Source organism: Ostrinia nubilalis, chromosome 15 (genome assembly GCF_963855985.1).
Source record: "Ostrinia nubilalis chromosome 15, ilOstNubi1.1, whole genome shotgun sequence".
NCBI lineage: Eukaryota > Metazoa > Arthropoda > Insecta > Lepidoptera > Crambidae > Ostrinia > Ostrinia nubilalis.
In genome coordinates, this window is record NC_087102.1 from 168,961 (window position 1) to 191,739 (window position 22,779).

General features: G+C 36.9%; 1 long non-coding RNA gene across 1 annotated transcript; it reads left to right on the top strand.

Annotated features, from left to right (window-relative positions):
- Positions 1-15,386: 15,386 nt before the first annotated feature.
- On the top strand, positions 15,387-16,841 carry LOC135078403 (uncharacterized). The gene is made up of 2 exons (XR_010258592.1): positions 15,387-16,336; positions 16,623-16,841. It is a non-coding gene; the product is annotated as an uncharacterized LOC135078403 (long non-coding RNA).
- Positions 16,842-22,779: the final 5,938 nt, after the last annotated feature.

The following is a 22,779-nucleotide window of genomic DNA, read 5'->3' on the forward strand; positions in this document are numbered from 1 at the left end:
GAAAATCATCATCTCATATTGATGAGCTTCACTTATATTTACCACTTTTTATAAAATTAATTATGCAGAAACCACAGCAGAGAAGAACACTTAGATTATTGTCTGTCATTCGTTGCACTGGTCTGGCCTTTCGAAAGAGCGCATGTCACAAATCAATTGAAATCCAACCTTATCAAAAGGCAATATGATTTAAAGCTAAAATCTCGTTTTACTTACATTATTGTACTGCTACTCATCACTAGGTGACACTAAACACATGATTCAGTGTATACAACATCTAATGCAAAGTAATAAGGACCATAGTTGAAAATCACTGGGCAAATTACAAATTCCGAAGTAATAATTCCGCTACTCTACAGTAGATGTCACTAAAAATTTAATAGATTAAATTGATTATCTATTACAAATGGTTTAAGGTTTATAATTCAATGATCTCGGCGATAGAATGAATGTTGGGGTAATACACTTTATAAAAGGAGTATCGATATTTTACAAATACTATTTTGTTTGCTATTTTAGATAAGTATTGAGCTCTGTCTAAAAGAGTTTTCCATTTCCTTTAAAATTATGTTAAATAATAGGCCTGAAATTATTACTGCAATTTAATTGTCTGGATCTACGTATGGTCGAAAAATCGTTTGCAAGTTTTGAAAATTTACATTTATACGTACAAACGAATAGTGAAAGTTAAATAAAAGCTATTAATAAAAAACTTAACATAAAAAAGTTCAACGTAATAGGAAATGATTTGAATATATTTATAAGACACAAAAATTGAACTAGGAAAATTTATCTTTTAAGTCTGTCGTTACATTCTGAATTCTTATTCCTCGCTCATTTTGCTACTGCACCATAATAATTAAAATACATCACTTAATCGATAATTTGACGGGATCTACTTTAGGACATCCCTGGCTGAGTAGCGTAGCGAACGAAGCAGAAGTAAAAAAAATTTACATGCTTATCACATTTTTTAAGATAGTCTATTTCTAGTGAGTTAAGAGAAGATTATTTTTTAAACGTGTGTGTAACACACTATTTGTCGTGCTTCCTTTACTAATTTTAATAAAACAATAAATTTATTATGTTCATTTATTTTTTACATTTATTTTATTTTATTACTACCTACTTATATTTATTTTAAACTTGTATGCACATAAAACAGTGTACATAAGGCGGACTTAATGCCTTTCGGCATTTTTAACTAAAAACCCTCTATCAAAATAACGGCACGTGCCGAAAGATGATTCAGTGTTTAAAGAAGATACGCGGATATTAATTACCATGTAATAGAAAGAGAGGTCAATAAATCAAAATGTCGAATAATACAACTACATACTCACATATTGTAATAGCACACTCATTCCAACATTTTACGTCACGCATGATCAGTCCGTATGCGTACTGGCTATGTATATTACGGAATACGATCATTTACCTACGTCACTACAAACTATACACGGGTTTTTGCGTACTGGCAGTGTATAGTTTGGAGGAGCTTAGTAAAAAAAGTATATTCCAAACTATACTCGATTAGTTTCACACCCTTGCGTTCTGGCTATGTATAGATTGGAAAGACGCAGCGGAGAATAATGTTGTGGCAGGCCTTTGTTCAAACGATCATAGCAAATGTTGTGATAGGGATAGAGACATGCGATTTTTGGTTTTACAAATAAAATACGATAGAAAATAATACAAAGTAATAAAAACCACCTGATATAGGGGCATTTTTTGGAGAAATTGATCAAATAACCAAAAAAACACGAATTTAAAAGCAGATTTTTTTCAAAAAGTATATTTTTTTATTATTTGTTGGCCTTTTTTGTGTATTGGATGTATTTTTTTAGTATCGCCTGTTATTTAGCATTATTACTGTTTTTATTTTATCAGGATATACCGCTTAGTTTAAAAGTTATTACGTTTTCTTTACAATAAGTACTTGGAAGAAAAAAAATTCTATAAAAAATTAAAAAAAAATATCAAAAATTTTTTGACCTCTTTTTTGTCGATAAAAATAGGTCTAGTTTCATCTATTTTAATATGTACACTTTAACGTGACTCACACTGTATAGTGGGCCTACTACTATGGTATCGATACCATTTTAGGGCTACAAGACGGGTCCGTGGCTGATCGCGTTAAATTTAACGGTGGCCGCGTATAAATGAGATGTGCAGGTTAAGGCCGGGTAGCAGAGAAAATGGCGAAAATGAGGTTTTCATTTTTCATTTTTGAGGTACTAAACAGTAAAATTAAAGGCTAAGATTTTTATTGGGCATAGTTGAGGATATTTTCTAGGGCTATTAACGGATGGAAACACGATTTGATGAAGTTGACTCGATAGAATAAATTCCCAAAGTTACCTCTATTCGTTTTCTATTTATGGTTTTATTTTTAAAATAAGCGATTTGAGATTCTGAATCTTTTACTAAACTAAAGTTCAGAAATAACTTGAGGGCTTTTAACGGATGAAATTTTTATATTGCGTCTTATTTAGTTACTATGTTAAAAAATGTGGAAAAAATCGCCCATGACGGCTTGGACAATCTCAATCAGTCGCGCGGTGGCGCTTACGGAGGACGGACGCGTGTCAGTTTTTTGGCCGTGACAGTTCGCGATTTGTCAATATTTTTGACAATGATGACTTTGATGAGTCACAGTATAATAATATCAGTGTTACTGGAGAAAACTAAAATTTTTGATAATTATGAATTTTATTATCAATTTTGTCTACCTATTGAAATTTAAATCGTTGGCATCCTTTTAAACGAAGACTCTACTCATGATTCATTCCTCAAATATGAGACAAAACCAATGAGTTAAAATTACATTTTAATAGTACCTACATACAATCGTCTTACACTCTTTAGATGAGCACACTGATACAAATAAATAATAAAAAATTAGGTCAGTGGGTCAAATATAGGGGCAGCTGCACGTCACTGAAAGACGATTCTGTTTACTCGGCATCTGGGCTGGAGAACATGAACCCTTGCTTACTGATGCAGATGTAAATGGAGTTATAACTGGACAAATTTTACATAAAATGTTTAACAGAAATCAGTTAAAAGACACATACATGGAATACCAATAAGGTTGCGGAGGGAAAGCTACCTATTATAAACTAGCGGCCGCCCGCGACTTCATTCGCGTGGACCTCGTTTTACCCCCGTTAGATATCATGTTGATAGATGGCGTTTCACGGCTTCCCCTGAATGAAATTTACGAACGTCATACAGTAGTTTGTCCAGCGCTGTAGATTTTAACCAATGACGATAGGTAGATGGCGCTTTTTAGACACGTCTTATTTATTTATTGAAATTTATTTGTCACATTTCGTCATAAGTTACCCTAAATGTTAATATGGGTTATAAAAAATAAGACTGTAAAGTTTCAACAAAATCCGTTCAGTACTTTTTGCGTGAAAGAGTAACAAACATCCAGACATGACATCCAGACATCCAAACTATCGCCTTTATAATATTGGTAGGATATTTCACAATCCAAACTAATATTTACTATTTAGCATTTACTTACAGTAAATATTAGTTTGGATTGTGAAATATTTAAAATAATAAAACAAAATAGGGTTTCAAATTACCTATCTACATCTAATATAAAGAGGTAAAGTTTGTGTGTTAGTATATTTGTTAAATTGTAATCTCGGGATCTACTGAACCGATTTTAAAAAATCTTTCATCAATAGAAAGCCACATTATATTTGAGTGTAATAGGTTATATAAAAACCGAAAAATTCCACGCGGGCAAAGCGGCGGGCGGAAAGCTAGTTTCTTTGTAATTATGTAAGAGCATAATTATTAAAGTCGGAGTCAAACATTCTTTATTTGTGTGGACCTATATTAAAGAGAGATTACAAGGCGTCCAATATTTCAAGAAAAAAATTAAAACTATTATAAAGCTAAATTTTGCTCTCATGGAGCCTTTACCTACTCTGACAAATCAAGACTTAAAGAAGAAACTAATAATAAAACTATTTAACTGTCCTGCAATGAAAAGCTTGATCGGGTACAACACCTCAAGTTATTTCAGAACTTGATTTCATTAAAAGACTCCGAATATCAAATCGCTTAGGTATCTAAAGTCAAACGATTCTGAAATGTCAAGTGGCATAAAGTTGGGACTAATGAATAAGATAACCCATTAAGATAGTAGCACCCTCCTGTCAATGACACACCTGTAACGATAGAGTATTGGACAACTAATAAAAATGCTTCGTCCTAAATGACTGACGGATATCGTAGAGACCTGAAAGTTGGAAGGTGTGTTCTTTGTATGACGTAGGCATCTCATAAGAAAAGATTTTCCGAAATGGGGTCATGAAATGAAGGGTGTGAAAAAAGGGGGCAAAATATGTATGGGACAAAGTGATTCCTTGGTTCAATCTACTTGAAATTTTGCTTAACAATTCTTTAATATAATTCATGAAAGACGTGTAGAACGGGTAGAAAGTAATTTTGGCAGTCATTTTCTTCGAAGTTGATATCAATACTACTTAGTGCCTTTGATCTAATTACTTTTTATTTTTACAAGTGTTTGAAAACTCCATGTCAGATTGTGATCAATGTCAAGTGAAACCTCAAATTGAAATGTCTCAATCTCAATGAAACGTCAAATTACCCTTTCAAATTCAAGACTGCAGTTTCTCATCAAAGCCTGCTTCGTAATAACTATAAACAAAGCTCAAAGTCAAACTCTAGGGACCTCTGCTTAAACTCCCATGAGTGCACAGAGCGGGTCCCTGCGGCAGGTAACCGCGTGTGATGCTCATAGTAATTTTCGATACAGAGCCCCGTATGTACGTCATACATATTATAGAAAGAAAACACCCAGACCAATACAAGCAAATAGGTTTATGAAATTTTAGTATATTTCTTAATTATTTTTATTTCTTAATAAACAAAAAGACTGAACAAAATTGATGCGTGTACTGATTAATGTGATTAACCACATGCAAAGCTTTGTGAATTGCAATAACTATAATTTATTATCCAAGCTCTAAATAATCGCTACTACGAGTAACTGATCATAAAATGTTTTTCCAATAGCTCAAGCTCCCGAGGACCTACCGATAGTTCGGGTGACGTAATCTTGAAATTCTATTGGCCGGCGCGGAACTTCCAGAATGTCGGGCGACGCCATGCCACTTTGAACCGTGTTTACTTTGGCAGTTATATTTTATATTTATTCGATTCTAAAATATATTCCCAAAAATTCTGAAAGGTGTTTTAATTTGTATCACTTGGATATGATTTGTATTAGAAAGTGTTGTGAGTGTGGAGTGGGAAGGAAGTCAACCTAACCTAACCAACTGGTATTTTTATACTGTGTAGCTGGGAGAGCTCTTTGGCGCGCTGTCTTCGGCGAAGTGTTGCGCGCGCAGATTTTGACAGCGCGAAATACCTACTTTAGCAGAAATACCAAGCCTTAAGGAGACGCCTCACGCCACACACGTATGCTGAAAATATAAAGAAGGGTACTTTATACGCAGAAGAACGGACTACCTATAAGTACCTATGATACTAAACGCGAAATGTTTATGTCTGTAGATTCGATCTTACAGATTTGTCAACCGATTTTTTAACAGTAGATAACAGTCAAAATGGTATCACAACATACTAAGATACTAGAGTTTTAGCTTGACGTGCTGTCATCTGTACATAAATCTACTTTCGCTGTAGTTATTGTAGCTTAATCTTAGACATGACAAGGTGGGGATTATCTTGTCTTTATAAAAGCAGACTCGTGTACGCGCCCTTAACACGCGCAGCCGCAGCGTAATCGCTTCCTTTGTGAAATTGTGAGCTTAGCGACAGTCGCACCTCGGGGACCTAAATATTTGAACATGGCATTTAACTTAAAATAATCCTGAGTATATTGCAGGAGTGGGCAGGGCACATAGCTCCTAGAGCTGATGGCCGTTGGGGCGGAAAAATTCTCGTGTGACCATGATGGGCCTGAAGACGTGGTGTGGGCAAGCCTACCACTAGGTAAACTGACGATCTGGTGAAGGTCGGAAGAAGTACCTGGATGCATGCAGTGCAGGACTGGTCGATGTGGAAATTCTTGGGAGAGGACTTTCCAACAGTGAACGTTATTTTTCTGAAGCGATATTGCAGATACTTCCTAAATTGATCCTAATGAAAAGTGTTTTTAAACATACTACGTCAAACCGCCGCAAATAGGTATCTATTCATAATCGTGTGATACATACAGGAAAAGTTAAATACAGAAATATACAATCTGCGCTTGCCTGTTCAAATAATAATGATTACAATATTATACCTTACTGCTTGGACCTACGGGAAATGTTGTTCATGTAATTGTACACGTAATGACTGTAATCTGGCGGGATGGGGTGCGCCATTATTGCGCGATGGTGGCGCGAGGACAACATATTAAATTATAATTCCACGGCGCGGATGTCAAATGTATTGCTCATTTCTTTTTTGCCTAAAATATGGATGTCTATATTAGATTGCTTCAGTAATTGGCGTGGGGATTTATAGCTGTAATAAATGATTGTGGATTGATGATACGTGGATTCGTAATTAATATCTGGGATGCAATAAAGGGGTCATCTTTGTTAACACGGCCAGAAACTAAGATAAAGTATTTTTAACCAAATCGACTCTACAAGAACAAGTGACCCATGGGAGGCGTAGCGTAGGGACTCTGAATGGCTAAATTGTGGTAACTTTACAGTTTTTGATAGCGCCCCTGAGCAAACCGCAAGCCAGTCACTCCACCCTCTGAAACCTGATTTCTTCCCCATATGGTTCGCCTCTGCCCTCGTCATCGCGATATTGATTCGGAGGCGTCGGCCAGCGTATTAATCAATGATTAATGGCTCCGGAAGTCGTTACCGCCGGCCAGAGACGTATGGAGAGGTGATTATTTCTTGAACCCGGAGGTCTACCCGGCAAAATGATTTCTATAAACCGACACTACCCTTCTCTCTCACTCGTATCACCAGCTGAACGCTAAGTAGAGACCGAAACCCAGTCATGAACGTATTGTTTTTAGGAAGTAGAACCTCTGAATACAAAACAATGGCAGCGATCATTGAACAATAACTAGTTTAAGTTGGGATTGGAAGTTACCGTGGTTATGTGCAGATCACTTGACTATTATGCTTGTTTTTCGGACCGACCTATGGAGTCTACTAATATGGATTTCTATAGTGTGGAGAAAACATTTTCTTAAATCTCTTTATGGTATTCCAATAATCACACGTTTTACTATTTTAAAACTTACAAAATGTAGTTTAATTTCACATATCTGCCGTACCGTAACGCCTAATACAGAGAGACACAAAACGCATTAAGTTGCCAATATCCGCGCCGATGTCGGAGTGAACTACCCTCCAGAAGCGGTCACGACGCGCGCGCCTTCCCCATAGATGTTCAATAAACACTTAGATCTCAATCGAACATGTCTGTGTCCGTACACAGCGGATGTTACGACCACAGCGCTGTTTTTGGCCGCAAATTTTAATTAATACACCATTTAATTATCCGATTTTCCACAGCGATGTTGAATTATAATGAAGTGGGGATTCTGGCCCTTTGAGGGCTCAAATGAGTTTTTAAATGCGCCATCCGTTGATAATATCGCGGCGTATAAATTTTACTGCTTTTTCGCAGTTAAACTTATCTAATTTAGTCTCATTTCCTGCGCGCTGTTTATTAAACTTTTGATGTCAATTCCAAATGACGGGCCCTTATGAAAAAGATAAAGTAAATTATCTATTTAAAATTGGGATTTTATGGATAAATTTTAAAGAGTCGGGCAGTTTTTTAACTCAGGACTCTACTGTGGGTTTCTCATTAAACACTAGCATGTGTAGATGAACATTTACTGCTACCAATGACCATCTTGTCGCGGTCCTTGAATTTCAGATGATCCCGTCATTCTTAATGACGTTGATTGTTACAAATGACAGGGTTGATGAGCGCGCGGAATGGATCATTGAACCTGAGCACATGATCACCGGAGTACCTGACCCGCGTCATCGCTCGTTAGGTCGCCTGACCAACCAAAACAAAACGGGCAAGCACGAGCCGGGATGTCTAAGGGTCCCGTAGCTCAATGTAGAGCCATAGGCAACTGGGCGGGTTGACTAAAATTGATGCGATATTGTTGGAGACAATCATTTGTGTAGTCTTTTCTCAATATCTCTTGAAGGTTGATTATGAAGTTGAATTGAATTAATAAGATCATTTTGACTAGTTCAAATAAGTAATTAAAGATGGTCGGATGAGTAGGTGGTCTGCGCCTAGCAACGTAGGGCACGTTAAACTTGTTTACTCAACTCTTTTGTAGCTGATGGAAAGTGTTTTGTTTTACAAACATGATCCTGTTCATTTTCCCTTTGGTTTCAATCAAATAACAACGGAACTCTAATGAGCCAAATTACCGGAGTACATCGTAATGAGTAGTGGAAAAATTCCTTTGAAACAGAAATTGAATAAAATCGGCGGCAATTTTGATTGTGCGAGATTTAATTTGGGCAAGTCGTTGTGTAATGATGTAGGACACGCACCGATCGTGTCCACGGGCCGTGTAATCACGGCTGCCCGCGGAGACCAGCCTCTACACTTGCACACTACACAAGATGAACTCAAAACTGTATGAAGCTATTAAAATTTTCCAGCTTTAAGAGTCGCATCGCATCTCAAACTAAATTTTAGGTAACTTGAAGACTGCGGGTTTGATTCTTCACTTCACACACCGAACTTCGTTCACTATTAATGAATGTCCATACTTGCATCATGTACTGTTGTTGTTGGTCTGTGGCAGAGACCCTGATTGATGGGGTTCGATGACCGTACTCTACAGTCATACTATAAAGCAGAATTATCGACCTTATGTCAAGGTTTTAAGGCAATTTGTAGAGCAGTGCTGGCGGTCATGGCCACCTAATGAATGGCTGTATTTATCTATCAGGGGGTTTACTATGTAAAACGACCGACGATCTCTCGATTTCGTCCATCTCCCTCAGTCATATCTGATAGCGAATGTGTGAGAGAGCCGGGGGTAGAGTGGACATCGAAGTAGTTCTGCGGGGTAAGGTCCTGGTGGTGTTGCGATGCTGTTCGGATGAGCGCGCGCAAATTGACTGATAACTACACAATTGCTGTTTAGTAGGAAGCACGCAACATTAAGATGAGATCATTTAAATTAGATAATAGGTTACTGCACGGTACAACAATAACAATTGAACCAACCTTGAAAATTCATAAAGACATCGTCAAATGTTAATAGCCATGCTTCTATGGGTAAAAAAAATGTAAATTAAAAATATTTTATTCAATTTGGACCACTAGTGGCACTTATGAATGTCAAAATATAGTAAATAAACATAAAAAGGTAGCCCTTAAAGGTACACGGGTACACTAAACACAGTAATACACACACACACACCCGTCCTGCTGATACATTACTGACATCTTCTGTTTAATCTATGAGCGACATATCTACTTTATCCTTCATTACACTCCTTCGTTTCCATTTCTTTACTCCCCCTATGAACCTATAAGACGTAAAAAAGAAATTACTCCTAAAAGACAGAATTCTCCCTCCTTCAGTCGTTTCTACTAACAATGCGACAAAGTTCTTTCAGGAAAATGGTATACCTACCTACGATACGATACGACTAGGCCCAGCGAGTAATCTGGGGCCGACCAAATAGGTCCTCTAAGATTTTCATTTTCAAAATGAAGTAATAAGAAGCCAGCAACACCGGCTTAGCTTAACACCCGCATTCATCAGCTTCCTTTTCGCCACCGAAGGCAATTTCGCGGACAAAGCAAGGAGCAAGGATAATCCTCTGCTATTGTTGAACTGGAAGGGGGCGGCTCGCACCGCTCTCTTGAATTATTAAACGCGTTTGACAATGTATCTAATAGAAACAGACGGCATATTCTGGTTGCGGCTGAACAGCACAATTTGGAGAAATACCAAACAGTGGAAGATATTAGGAAATCCTTCGAAAGCATGAGCTCAGGTGCCCTAGAGCACGACAGAGCGATGGCAGATATGGTTGAAAAGTTGAAAACTAACATCTAGCTAGTCGAATACTGTGTCGGTGGTTTGTGTAACGTTTGCATTGGAGGATCGTCCATGTTGCACTTTATCCAAAATGAATATCAGTTATTTCTCAAGCTTTAAAATTACTTTTTGAAAGGTTTAAGGTTCATGTAGTTGAAAAAATAGGTAGTAATATGGAGATATTGCATGAACCTAATGCAAAAAGACAGTTTACCTACCTAAACATTGATTAGTCTTGTTAAAATTAAAAACAAGAGACTCGTTATTTCATTATCCGATCCTTCATTAGTAGAGAACCTTGGATGTGTTTGATCGCGTCAGCTGAGCGATCAAAGTGATGCTTCCCAAAAATTTAATTAAGTGTTCCCAGCGCAATGCCGAAGACCGCAGAAAGTTTCAGTCACAGTATATTAAAGCAAATTCTTCTGAACTTACCTGATTTTTAATTGGTAGTTGATTCTACTAACCAAATACTTCCTAGAGGCAACGTGTTAAAAACGCAACAATCAATGTAGTTTACAATCAGTAAGTCAAATGAGGTTGCGAATATAATAAAATACGTAGGTATTGATTGTTAAAAGGAAAAGATCGAGACGACAGCAAAAATAAAATAAATAATTGAAGTTCAAAACGAGAAAACAACATAATAATATAGTGCGAGTAATTAACAAACCCAAAATTGGTAAATGACGACTTCTACTGCTCAGCCGCCAGCTAATTCTAATATTGTTTTAGTGGTGCTCGTAAAAGTAATTATAACAGTTAACGAAAATAGCCGCCGCTAACGAACGCGCGAAACAAATTGAGACGCAGCGGCGCCGCAGCGGGGGCAGGCTGCGTGGGCCCGCTGCTGCTGCGAGAGGTGATCATGCGTGGTGTTGTTGAAGCCACTCCAAGTACTCCAACAAGTCAAGCAAGCTAGGAAATTTCGTCATGGACTCAGCGCGCCGTGATAACTTTTATCGACGTCAAAATGTATGGACAAAATCGATAAAATGGCGTGATAACCGCTTATCGCATCGCGCGCATCTTAGGCCTCCTGGAACGCTGAAATTTGGTATGTAAGCTAGTCTTGTTTATTTACACAAACAATAAAAAAATTCTAAAACTTGGAACTTTTATCCTCCTAACCCCTTAAACTAGGAGATGGAAGTTTGTATACTTCCGCAAATTTTGATGCTAGAGGCATAAAAATGTAACTACATATAAATGGGATTCCTTGAAATACACATTTCCGGATTTGTAGTAAATCATGAATTAGATTATGGAAGTTAATATTATGGGTTTTCCTTAACAAATTAGCAAATAACAAAAAGAAGTGATATCTCACCAAAAACTTGCACCTTGAAGAAGCTAGGTAGAGCCAAACTTCTAACTCTACTCGCCCAAACTCTACATCTTAGTCAAAAGTGACTTGACCGTTTATGTACTTAAAAGTTAAGTATGTGCCAAATAAATTAATTTTTCTTTTATTCAACTTTAAAATTCATACCACGAATTCCAGAAAGATTTAACTCATCTGGCCCACTGCGTCTACTTCCATTGTAACGGAGCGGCACCGCGCATCCACTTCGGACGTGTTTTACAATTGCCTATAATTAGCCACACTTACGGCCGCTTTACAGAACTATCCCCCTTATTCGTCAGTCAATAAAGCAGACAATAGATCTCTACAGGCCTTAATGACGGTAATTACAAACCAAAAAAGTGTGAGTACAGATGTAACATCCTGATTTAGTAGCAACTCCATAAAAGCACCCATAAACAAATAGCGCAATTGGAAACACTACATGAATTTTAATCACCTACTCTTAAGTCCATTTTTAGAAGGTAAATAAAACTTTTATTGCAATTATGAAAAATAACGTGTATGAAAGTCAGCATTATGAAAGCGTAGAGAAATACTGATTTCCGTTTTTTTTTTATCTTTTGGGTTTTATCTTTTTACAAGTTTTATCGCCTGCCAGCAACAGAGCTTTGGCTTTGGCGTTTAGTGTTCTATAAACGTCTCTCTTCTTTCCACAGTGCCCGACATTTTTTTCTCTTCTGAACGGAAAGTGGCTGAATTTTTTCTAAAAAGCTCTTAATTCTACGTTATTTTCGAACACAAACTAAGACAATAAAGTCGATTGCGATTGCGACGTCTCGGTCGTTAAAACCATGAGATGCCCTATTTCACACCCTTTATCGTCAATACCGGCACTTTAATGCACGTGAACTACAAGAATGCTCTCAATGTAATAAAGTTCTGTACACCTAAATGTAGCGGGGCCTTTTAAAAGTGTACTCGTATTATTTTATTGCGCTTTTGCGACGTGTCATCAACATAAACAGCGTAATTTATGATGCCGATACGTCCGCTTTTAGTGCACCCGAAAAGATCGTAGTTTTACTATCTGGTTTGATGAGTTTGACTTAATTTATGACCTATAAAATAGTCCCGATAAATTTTTACAAACATTAAAAAGAACTTTTTAAAAGCGCATTCGGGCTCATCTGCGTTTCATAAATTAGTGCATGCACCGGAGCACCCTCGCAGGTCGCTCGTAAAAATATAATAAAAAGTTAAGAAAATGCATAACCGGCAACGTGTAATAAACTGCCCGAGACAATAACTAATGACGCTGCAAAAACAACTTCAGAAGACGTCGAGATAAATCGTTTAGCTTTTGGATGAGATCAGCCCCTTTAAATATATTATCCGCGCTATTTTTGTGCCTCAATACTGAAGTAATAATTCTTTCACCCTCCTCATTTGAACCCTCAACAATTTACGTCAGAACATAAGTTTATGTTAGCTGAAAAGAATAAGGAATGTCATTCAAATTTTGGACGTTTTAGGGATAATTCTCGTCGCAGTTTAGCGGTCGACCGGCAAGATTCCTGCTGTGACATGTTAATGTAGCGGCAAAGGCAGATATTTTGGAGCGAGCTGAAGCAGAAGCCAAGCACGAGGATTTAATGTTGTGTGAAGTTAGGCGGATTAATCCGAGCGGGTCCTGCCAAGAGATCAGTGTCTGACACCGCGACACCGCCAATTCATTAAGTAGGAGAGTGCAGAAATATCACTCCACATACCTACTTTACGCACCCTGAATTGGGTTTTGGTTTGGGTTTCCTACTCGTATTTAATAATAATTATGTTAGTGACCATGAAAGTTTAAAACAATTTATGTATTCCTACTCGAAGTTGAAGAGAGACCGTGGACTAGGCAGTTCAGTATGACCTTTTAAAAAGAACACAAGACAAGAAATGTGGTACATGACGGCGACATGGGAGTGGGTTCTTTTTAAAAGGTCATCCTGGACTGCACTGGTAACCTAAGCATTATGTAGTAAATTGAACAGAAATATTTTATTGGTTGTTTTGTAAGATACGTCTATCATCAACAATACGTACGAGTATAATCTTTTATTATATAAATCCCTTGTGATTTTTGGTAGGTTCTAAGACCACTATCATTATTGAATTTATAATTGTCATATTTTGTGTTGCCTGAACCATTCCCGGGCCTTCTTTCGCTGCCTGTTCTGTGGCAGGCACCCATCCAGCCGCGCGTGAGACATCTTGGCTTCAAGCGCGAGATCACTGACATTTTTCCAGATTATGAAACTGAAAATTGTAAAGCACTAAATTGAAGGAAAAACACGTGCGTCAATGCACTTATGTTATTTTTAGAGTTATTTGTAATGATCTTTCATTTGCGTCACAAAGTGCAAAGAAATAGATGTTTCAGGAACGGGATACTTACTTACTTTTTTACATCGCGTTTGTTTTGTATGACTGAATAATAATTGATTGCCCAAAACAAGCGGCTTTGTCCAGCGATTGTAATACAGGCTACTTTATCAGCAAGTGGTGGAAAAGGCCCTAAACCTCGTACGTATTCGGAAACTTTGTAAATAGAGAGTTTTGATGAATGACAGAATGTATTAATTCGGGTGTAATTTACCTACTTCTAAAAATCCGAAAACTCATGGATGGTATTGATGTCAAAAATTATTTGAAATGGACACACGAAACAATCTGAAGTTACTTTCAGATGCATTTGCACTAAAGTAAAAAGTGTTGTTCATCTATAGATCATAAACATAAAGTTGATAATAAAGATTAATCTTATAACATAAAGTTGATAAGATTATATAAAAAACTTGTCGAAAAGATTACAGCTGTCAAGTGCATTAGAGACAAATCGTTTGTAATTAGACCAGCAGCGCCCGCGCGTCTTGGCACGCGCGGACCCGTCGCTCTGACATCGGTATAACCAGCTCTTGCATCACCTCTTGACTCCCTCAAACGAATACACACCCAATAATCACAGCGATAAGATCTTTATTGTCACGTCTTCCATCTCACTAGGTCTTTAGATTTGGGCAAGCTTAGGTATGTTTTATTTGGCCAAAACATTAGTCTTATTTTCCGATGAGGTATCGTTTTCGTTTTGAATTTATTCCAATAATTTAATTCCGAGCCGGTTAGCAACCGGCTGATAGGTAATAATAATGTTTCTAGTCCGATAGGTGCTACATTATGTTATACATAATCACAATGCATCACTTTTTTTTATCAAACCAAACATTGGCTAGTGATTTACAAATTGAATGAAAAAAATGCATTTATAGCCCGACCAGGAACATAAAAATCCTCGCCATATTGCGGAAAACTAATGGTACTAATTTCTTTTAATGGCAACAGTAACTGAAAACTTCATCGACATGTCAATAATTAAACTGTCTATTGCTGTCAAAGTGTAAACAAACTTTATTTTAAATGTGTGCAATTTATTTTGTGAATTAAATTGCTAAAATTAATTATAGTCGTGAAAGAAAAGTGGTTCACAATGTGTTAAAGTATTTGTCGAAGAGAAATACTAAGGGTAGGGACAATATTTTCATTGAATAATGTTTCCGACAAAGGTTGTCAAATGACTGACATGTTTATCATATAGTACAGTCCACTATGAAAATTAGCTGTGGTTTGATTCAACTTTTTTGGTCGGCCGTTTGGTGTAGTGGTTCAGAACGGACTACTATGCCGAGAGGTCCCGGGTTCGATTCCCGGCCGGGCAGAAATTGAAATAATGAATTTTAATTTCTGTGACGGGTCTGGGTGTTACTATGTATAATATGTATGTATTTTAAAAAAAAAAGTATATAAGTAGTATATCCGTTAAGCTAGCACCCATAACACAAGCATATTAATTGCTTACTTTGGGGCTAGATGGCGCTGTGTGAGATTGTCCAAAGATATTTAATATTTAATTTAAGATATTAATTTAATTTAATTTAATTTAATTTAATTTAACTACCTATTTTAAAGTTTTTTGTCACTTTGTAAGTGTTCAATTTTATGGAATTGGGAAAGAAGTACCGAGTTTGAAGCGTTCATGAGCAGACATTGCAGTTTTGAATTTGATTATTGATGAATAATAAAATAAATCCTACTAGCTCGATTGATGGTTTCATTTAATTTATTTAAACCAGGTTACCTATAATATAATCTTTTTTCGTTAATTTATGAAAATATCAAATTAGCCCGTAATTTCTGAATCCTGACACATAAAGTTAGCCTATTAATTTAACACAGGTACGACTGTACTCAGTGTTGCACTATCAAATGCAATTGACGCGCCTCTATGCCAGGGTTTTTATGTTCCTGTAGGCCTAAGATGCGCGCATCGACAATGACATGATATGATAAGACAATTTTCGATCACGTAGATAATTTTATCATTTTCCCTAACATGGGACCATCGATAGAAAAGTCTATCGACCGCTATCGCGTGATAACCGAATTGTTGCCATATTAAGAAAAAATTGCGTTATTATGTTGGCCAACCTTGAAATATTTTAGCTCATTCGTTCAATCTCGTTCATTTCTGCTACTAATTCGGCTAAAAACACATATCTTAGAGCAGTGAGAACGTCATTAAAAAAAAGTTATGTCAATTTTGTTGACATTACATGACTGCTTGATTGTATTTGTTTGTGTTTTTAAAATTGTATTTTTATGTTTCCAGTCTTATTTTTAATATTTCTAAAGTACGGAAAATATCAAACGAAGAGATAACCAAGTTAAAGAAAAACAATGAAGAATTCCTAATCATACCGATAGTATTAAAGAATGAAGTCTTCAAAATTAACAGAATAACCGAACTCCACTACGTACCCCATAATGCGAGGTTTACAGTAATTATTCAACTTACATGAAGCAGTCAGAAAGTTTATTGAGATTTGAGAAATAAAGTTACACTCATAATTAGCAAAGTAAGTACCTAAAGTCTAAAATATTAGCTATACTCCGCAGATCTTGATTTTCATAAGTAACAGCACCGGAGAAAAGGAAAAATATATTTATTCTTACAAATAAGCTTTCACCTTCTTTCCTATATTTATTTCACATAGTTCTTTCACCGTGTAATAATACTGTGATCAATATTTTGTATGTAAACTTAAAATACAAATAGGATTAAGTAAATGTTTCTATTTATGAACTGTTTATGTAATTGTAATATTTATAATTGTGTTTAATTAATATTCTTTCTTTTTTCAGACAGTGGATGAAGAAGTGTGGGATTATGAGTGATTATTTCATTCTAAAGCAGACATAATCAAGTCTTGCTCACTATCATGAAAATTTACAATAACAATCAGCAAGAAAAACTTCAAGGGTACTGGCTAGGCTAACCAATTCATGGAATTCTGTTTGTATTTGAAATTATAAATAGCTATTGTAAAACAAAAGTTTTCCAAATAAAGATTTTGTAAATAATGGTTGAATTATTTTGAAATTACACTGCAATAATGAATTTATTGCCTGCGTCCAGCGCCTTTCTGCTACCATTATGATGTCGTCGGTCCACCTTGTGGGTGGACGTCCCACGCTGCGTATTCCGGTACCCGGCCTCCACCCCAGAACCTTGCTGCCCCATCGGGCAACATGGAAAGCATTGGGGGAGGCCTAAGTTCAGCAGTGGACGTCCTATGGCTGAGATGATGATGAATTTATTATAATGGAATAAATTGTACAAGATTATCATCCTGTCACATTAAAGCCCTTAAAAAAGACCACATGGAGGAATTAGATTGATAGTAATGTGGAATGTATGAATGGTATCACCATCAAGTTATAAAATTAGTAAAATTCATTTATTCTCATTGTTATTATAGCAAGTTTGATTACACATCCCACCCAATGCTAATTTCAGACAATGACCTTGCCACTGTTTGATGTAGACACAAGAAGCTCGGTCACCACATTCCGCCCCATTTTCAATAATTTTACAAGATTATGTACAGATGACAGTAGGTCCTTAAATCAAGCTAAACACTGTGGGGTATCTTACGACATTTGCAACTTAATATGTATTGTCTGATGTACTGTTGACTGCCTACCTAAGTAGGTAAGTAATGGTTATTTTACAAGGTAGGTAATGTAATAATTAATATGTGGGTGGGACTGTGGGAGCACTAAGATTTTGCAGCTAGCGATTATAAACTGTCGCAAGATTCGCCTCACACTGATAAACTCTTGAACTAGAACTCAATCTCCACCTAGAAGTAAAAGTATCACAAAGGTGCTAGATTCCTTTCTTTGAATTTTACTAGCCTCAAATTAGTCGTAAAATGTCATTTACCATTATAAATGATAAATAAATAGAGTTAAAGTAGCTTGCAAAAAAGTTAATCTCCTATCGTCTTGCTATCGTGGGCAAGGATCGAGGACGATAAAAACACCACATCCTATCCTATCGTGATGTCAAAATATGATATAGTTAGCGCTTCATGTTAGGGCTTGCCAGGTTTATCACAAAAAAAAAAACAAATCTATCACTATCACATTTTGACAGATGACATGATAATTTTCGGGGTGCCATGTTAGCGCCGGTAGATAAAACGATATAGTGACGTCAAAATCGATATAACGCCGCGATAGCAGTTTATCACGGCGCGCATCTTAGCCCTGCTGGTCAGGCTATACTTATCAGATGATTTTCACCTGATTATTCGTAACAAAAGGTAGGAGGTTCCCAGCTACGGAGGGTGCGTAGAGTAAGCTATGGCCCCAGATCCCGGTTACCGCGTCTTTAATTTACTCGTGAGATAAGCCATGTCAGACATATCGGTTCCTTCCTCACCACTGCTCATTTTAAAGTCAGGGCCAGGAACAGGATAGGAATCTGAGATTACCAAATACCAAAATTGAATGAAATTCAAATTGGAATAACAAAATAAAACAATGCGCAGTGACTTCTTCTAGAAAATCATCAAACAATGAATTATACTCAAGCGTGGGCAGAAACAATCTTCAGCATTCACTTGAAGATTTATCTGTTGTCGCGGAGCGCGCGCGCCGCCCCCGCTGTGGTTCTGCGCGCTGCAGACAGGGCGGCGCTGGCGTCGCCTCCGCAGTCACGTCACATCACGCCATTTCTAGGGCTGATAGGTCCATTTATGAAAAGGATTGGTATGTAATCGCTTAGATCAATCAATCAATCTTTTTGACAAATCTAGTGCGTCAAAAAATTTTGGTACTACTAAGTAATTTATGGTATGCCTAAAACTTGAAAAAAAAAGTATAATATTCACATATTTCACATGAATGTGCTTACCATGTAATATTAACTTCACAGCAATCACCTCAACGACTCTATTTTACTCTTTTTCCTGTCCCGTCTATTTAAATTTATTCTGACGTGCCGAGAATACCATCATAATATCTTTCTGTCAGAACCGAACTTCGTAGAAACTCTTTTGAAGTCAGAAATATTTTTGGCGCAGTAACGCTCCCTGCACGACACTTTAAATTATGCCCAGAAAGGGTTGAAACGCGGCCGTAATGTTTACCGCCGTTTTATTATCCACAACTTTCAGTGGCTCAATTAAATTGTGAATTAATGCTGTAGTTAATTCGGCTTTATTGCTGGATAACGTAATCTAATCCCTTTATCCTAATTTAGAGGAGATATATCCTGGTGAGGCAGCCGCCGGAGCGAGAGCATGAAATTAAGGTTGAAATTTGCATAATTGTCCTTCCCCTGCCCTTCCCTCGCCTAAGTAACTTCCAAAATTCCATTACAACAGAGAACTAAAGTCCATCATTAATAGCAAACCTATTCTATTTCTTACCTAACAGATCGGCACTGCGAAAAACTTATTGTTAAAATGCCGCTCAATTTTCGTTTCTATTATAAAGGCAAGTTAGGCAATTTCGCCATTTGACGACCCGGATTCCAGATTGCCAGCCACGTGATTTCCCGTCTTGTAGAGGGTGCTTGATGTTGAGGATTGTTATTTTAATCTTTATCTTTGGATAGCAACGAAAAATTAATTTCACAATAAAGTTATAATACAATTTTATTTATCTCACAATAAATAAAATCGTATTATAACTTTATTTTCCTTAGTTAAGTCGGTAGTTTATAAGTCCAAAATTTTGTGATAGAATCTAACAAGATCGATTTCCCCTTCATAATGCATTTTCCCATCTATTTTTATCTCTGGAAAGGAAATATCGAAACACTTCGTAAATGGTAACACTGGTAACATGTCCCGTGGATCAGCCCTGCGCGCTGACAGGCGGTCGGGCTCGGCGTGTCTCAAACAATGTTCCATTAAATTTAGTCGCTCATTGGCAACATTATCGCGCTCTGACGTCAGTGCGCTGGCAACCCGCCAGCCCTTAGGTTTCTATCGACCGTTAACTTTAATTTCTAATCAACTCGTAATTTTGGACTGCTGCTTTATGTCTGTTTGATGTAAGGTGTACTAACTACTTTGTAAATACATTGTACCCACAAGGGCGTAGATATTCTTGTACATGCCAAGCCAATGATAAACAAGCTTTAATTGCGAACTTGTAAGGTTCTAAGCAAAGTATTAACATTTTAAACGGTAAATAGTTGTAAGCAATTGTCATAAGCAATTTAAGTAGGTACGTATTATAAATGTTTACGAAATAATACTTATTTTTATTTATACATAGAACTTCACTTACTTTTTCTTTCAAACTACGTGAATAACGTGATGAAATAATAATATGATTCACAATTTCCCAGATTAATCGATCTGGATATTGCAATCTTGTCGACTTATATTGATACAAGAACTAGCGCGGAATCTCAGCAGTACCAGAACTAGTACTCTGTGATCGGAGGGAACATTGGTCCAGCAGCAGTCGTGTACTGCTTCTGATGGTGTTCATTCATTGCGTCAGACACTTAATGTTGGCATGACACGGGCTGACATCAGCACCATTTCCGTTCCTATAATTTGCGGAAAACTTTGTCCCCACGGCACAGTTTCCTCTCGCCATCATTCGCAGATGATTACCGTTTGTTCCGATGACATATTGCTCTGCAGCTGGCAGCTGGCAACGACTGGGCCTATTTATACCGCGAGAGGTGCGACGTGCCCGCTGACAAGTTCAGGGCCAGGGAATGTCACGGTGACAGACAGCTTGCGTCATGTTGCGCTTCTGACTGGACTCCGCCCTGGGGTCACACCCTTTGAATTCATTATTTAAACAACAATAGACTGCCATATTTGTCAATAATAATAGCTTATCAATTTCCATACTACGCTTATCATAATGTATTGCATTGAAAAAGAGGAATGCTGTTTCATTTTTCCATCTAGACCTTAAAACCAATGCTATCATAAGGTTTTGGAAATTACCTTACAGAATGTAAACATGTACGACTTAAAGGTACGCTGAATCACACCTAGTTATTATTATGACTACGAACGATCGCACAATCTCCCAAATCGATTGTAAGTATTGTACACGTACTTACCTAACTATCCAATAAATTGTCTCACCTGTATTGTGCGCTCATTAATGTTGATTCCGCCATCTAAATGATTACGGCTAAAAGCTACTGAGAGGATTTTGCAGGGAACTTTTTTCTATTAACGTTGAAAATGAAATAGATGTAAATAGTAAGTATTTCACTTACCTGTCATCCGCTTTGCAATGGAGGCAAGTCGAACCTTAACTTCGAACTCCTCCTATGTTCTCCTGATTAATTTGGTTGCGGGTCCAATGACAGTTTAACTTTCCCCGGGACAAACTTAACCTTCACTGGTTGGGTTTTAATGGCGGTCAAGCTGTAGATCCTGGCTACACAGGAGTTGCAGCGGTGGGAATAAGAGGTGGGAATAGTCCCGTTTACGTTGCCAATGCAAAGCTGTTGGACCCCATTGACTTGTGGTTGCAGCTAAATTAATTGAAGGCGTTCTTTAGAATTGTCATAAAGTATTTTTAATAATTCTTCTACATATTTCTAATTCGGAATTGTTTTAAACTTTCATTCATCATGCCCACTAAAAAAATGAATCAGCTTTATGACAGACAGAAACAGTTTCAACAGTCTTCAGCTAGCCCTTGAGATATTCCTTCAAAATTAAGCTCAATAATTAGATATGGGCATATTGGACATGATATTATTTATATGTTTGTGTAACTAACCCTTTATCAAAAATATCATTTGACCCTTTAGGCTGGGTTGCACCATCTTACTTTAACTCTGACAAACGTAAAAAATCTGTAAAACTCCATACAAAAAGCACCGGTTATCGTCATAGTTACCGTTAAAGTTAGGTGGTGCAACTCAGCCTTTAGTTAGACCATAAATTAAGTTAATTTTTACTAGACTTATCTACCAATCACAACACTTGTAATTACGTAAGGTCATAAACTACGAGTAATTAACCGTTCTGTTAATGAGATATCGATATTTTTGCAACAAAAAGGACATGGGGTAATCCTCGAATTCCTCGATACAATTTAATTTATTTAGCACCTCCACTGCTGAAAAGCGCAAATGTATAAAATAAGAAGCCTTAATAATATTAATCATATTATGATTCCAGCGCCTGCGCCTGAGACACCTACATCTTATTTATCGCCTTGTTTGTGCCGTGAGTTATCGCGCGGCTCTCGAGGGTAGGAGCGTTTCAAGTGCTTTTACATCTATACATAGCAATAATAATGTAATTATTAATACGCCTAGTCAAAATATTTACTGAAGCAATAGACTAACTCACAAAAAAAGGGTTAGTCCCAACGGCCCCGGTGGATCTGCCCCGTCAACGGGGTGGATGGGAAAAAGTGTTTCAACGTCCCCGGTAGTCATAGTCTTAGCGTTCAACGGGGTGGTTGGAACACATCAAGTGTCAACCACCCCGGTATATCGTTTAACGGGGCGGATGGATCAAATCAAGTTTCAACCACCCCGGTATTTCACTAATCGTGGCGGATGACACTGATCTAAAAGGTTCCACCTCGGTATTGCATACCGAAAATAAAACTTGTTAATAAAATAAAAAATAATAATATGTAAATAATAATCAGTTTTATTTAACAGTCATTGTTTAAAAAATCTTCAGCATAAAAAAGTAAGTTTAATTGTCACAAAATATTATGGTCATAAACTTAAAGATTACTTTTAGAATCACAGATGCGCAATTGCATTAATCAGTCAATATTAATAACACTCTAATAGTCCAATGTGATAAAAAGTAACTCTAAAACTCCTCACTAACAAATAGTAACAAGGAAATCTAAAATTGTTACAAAATACAGTGTGAGTCACGTTAAAGTGTACATATGAAAATAGATAAAACTAGACCTATTTTTATCGACAAAAAAGAGGTCAAAAATTTTTTGAGTATTTTTTGTTTAGTTTCTTATAGAATTTTTTTTCTTC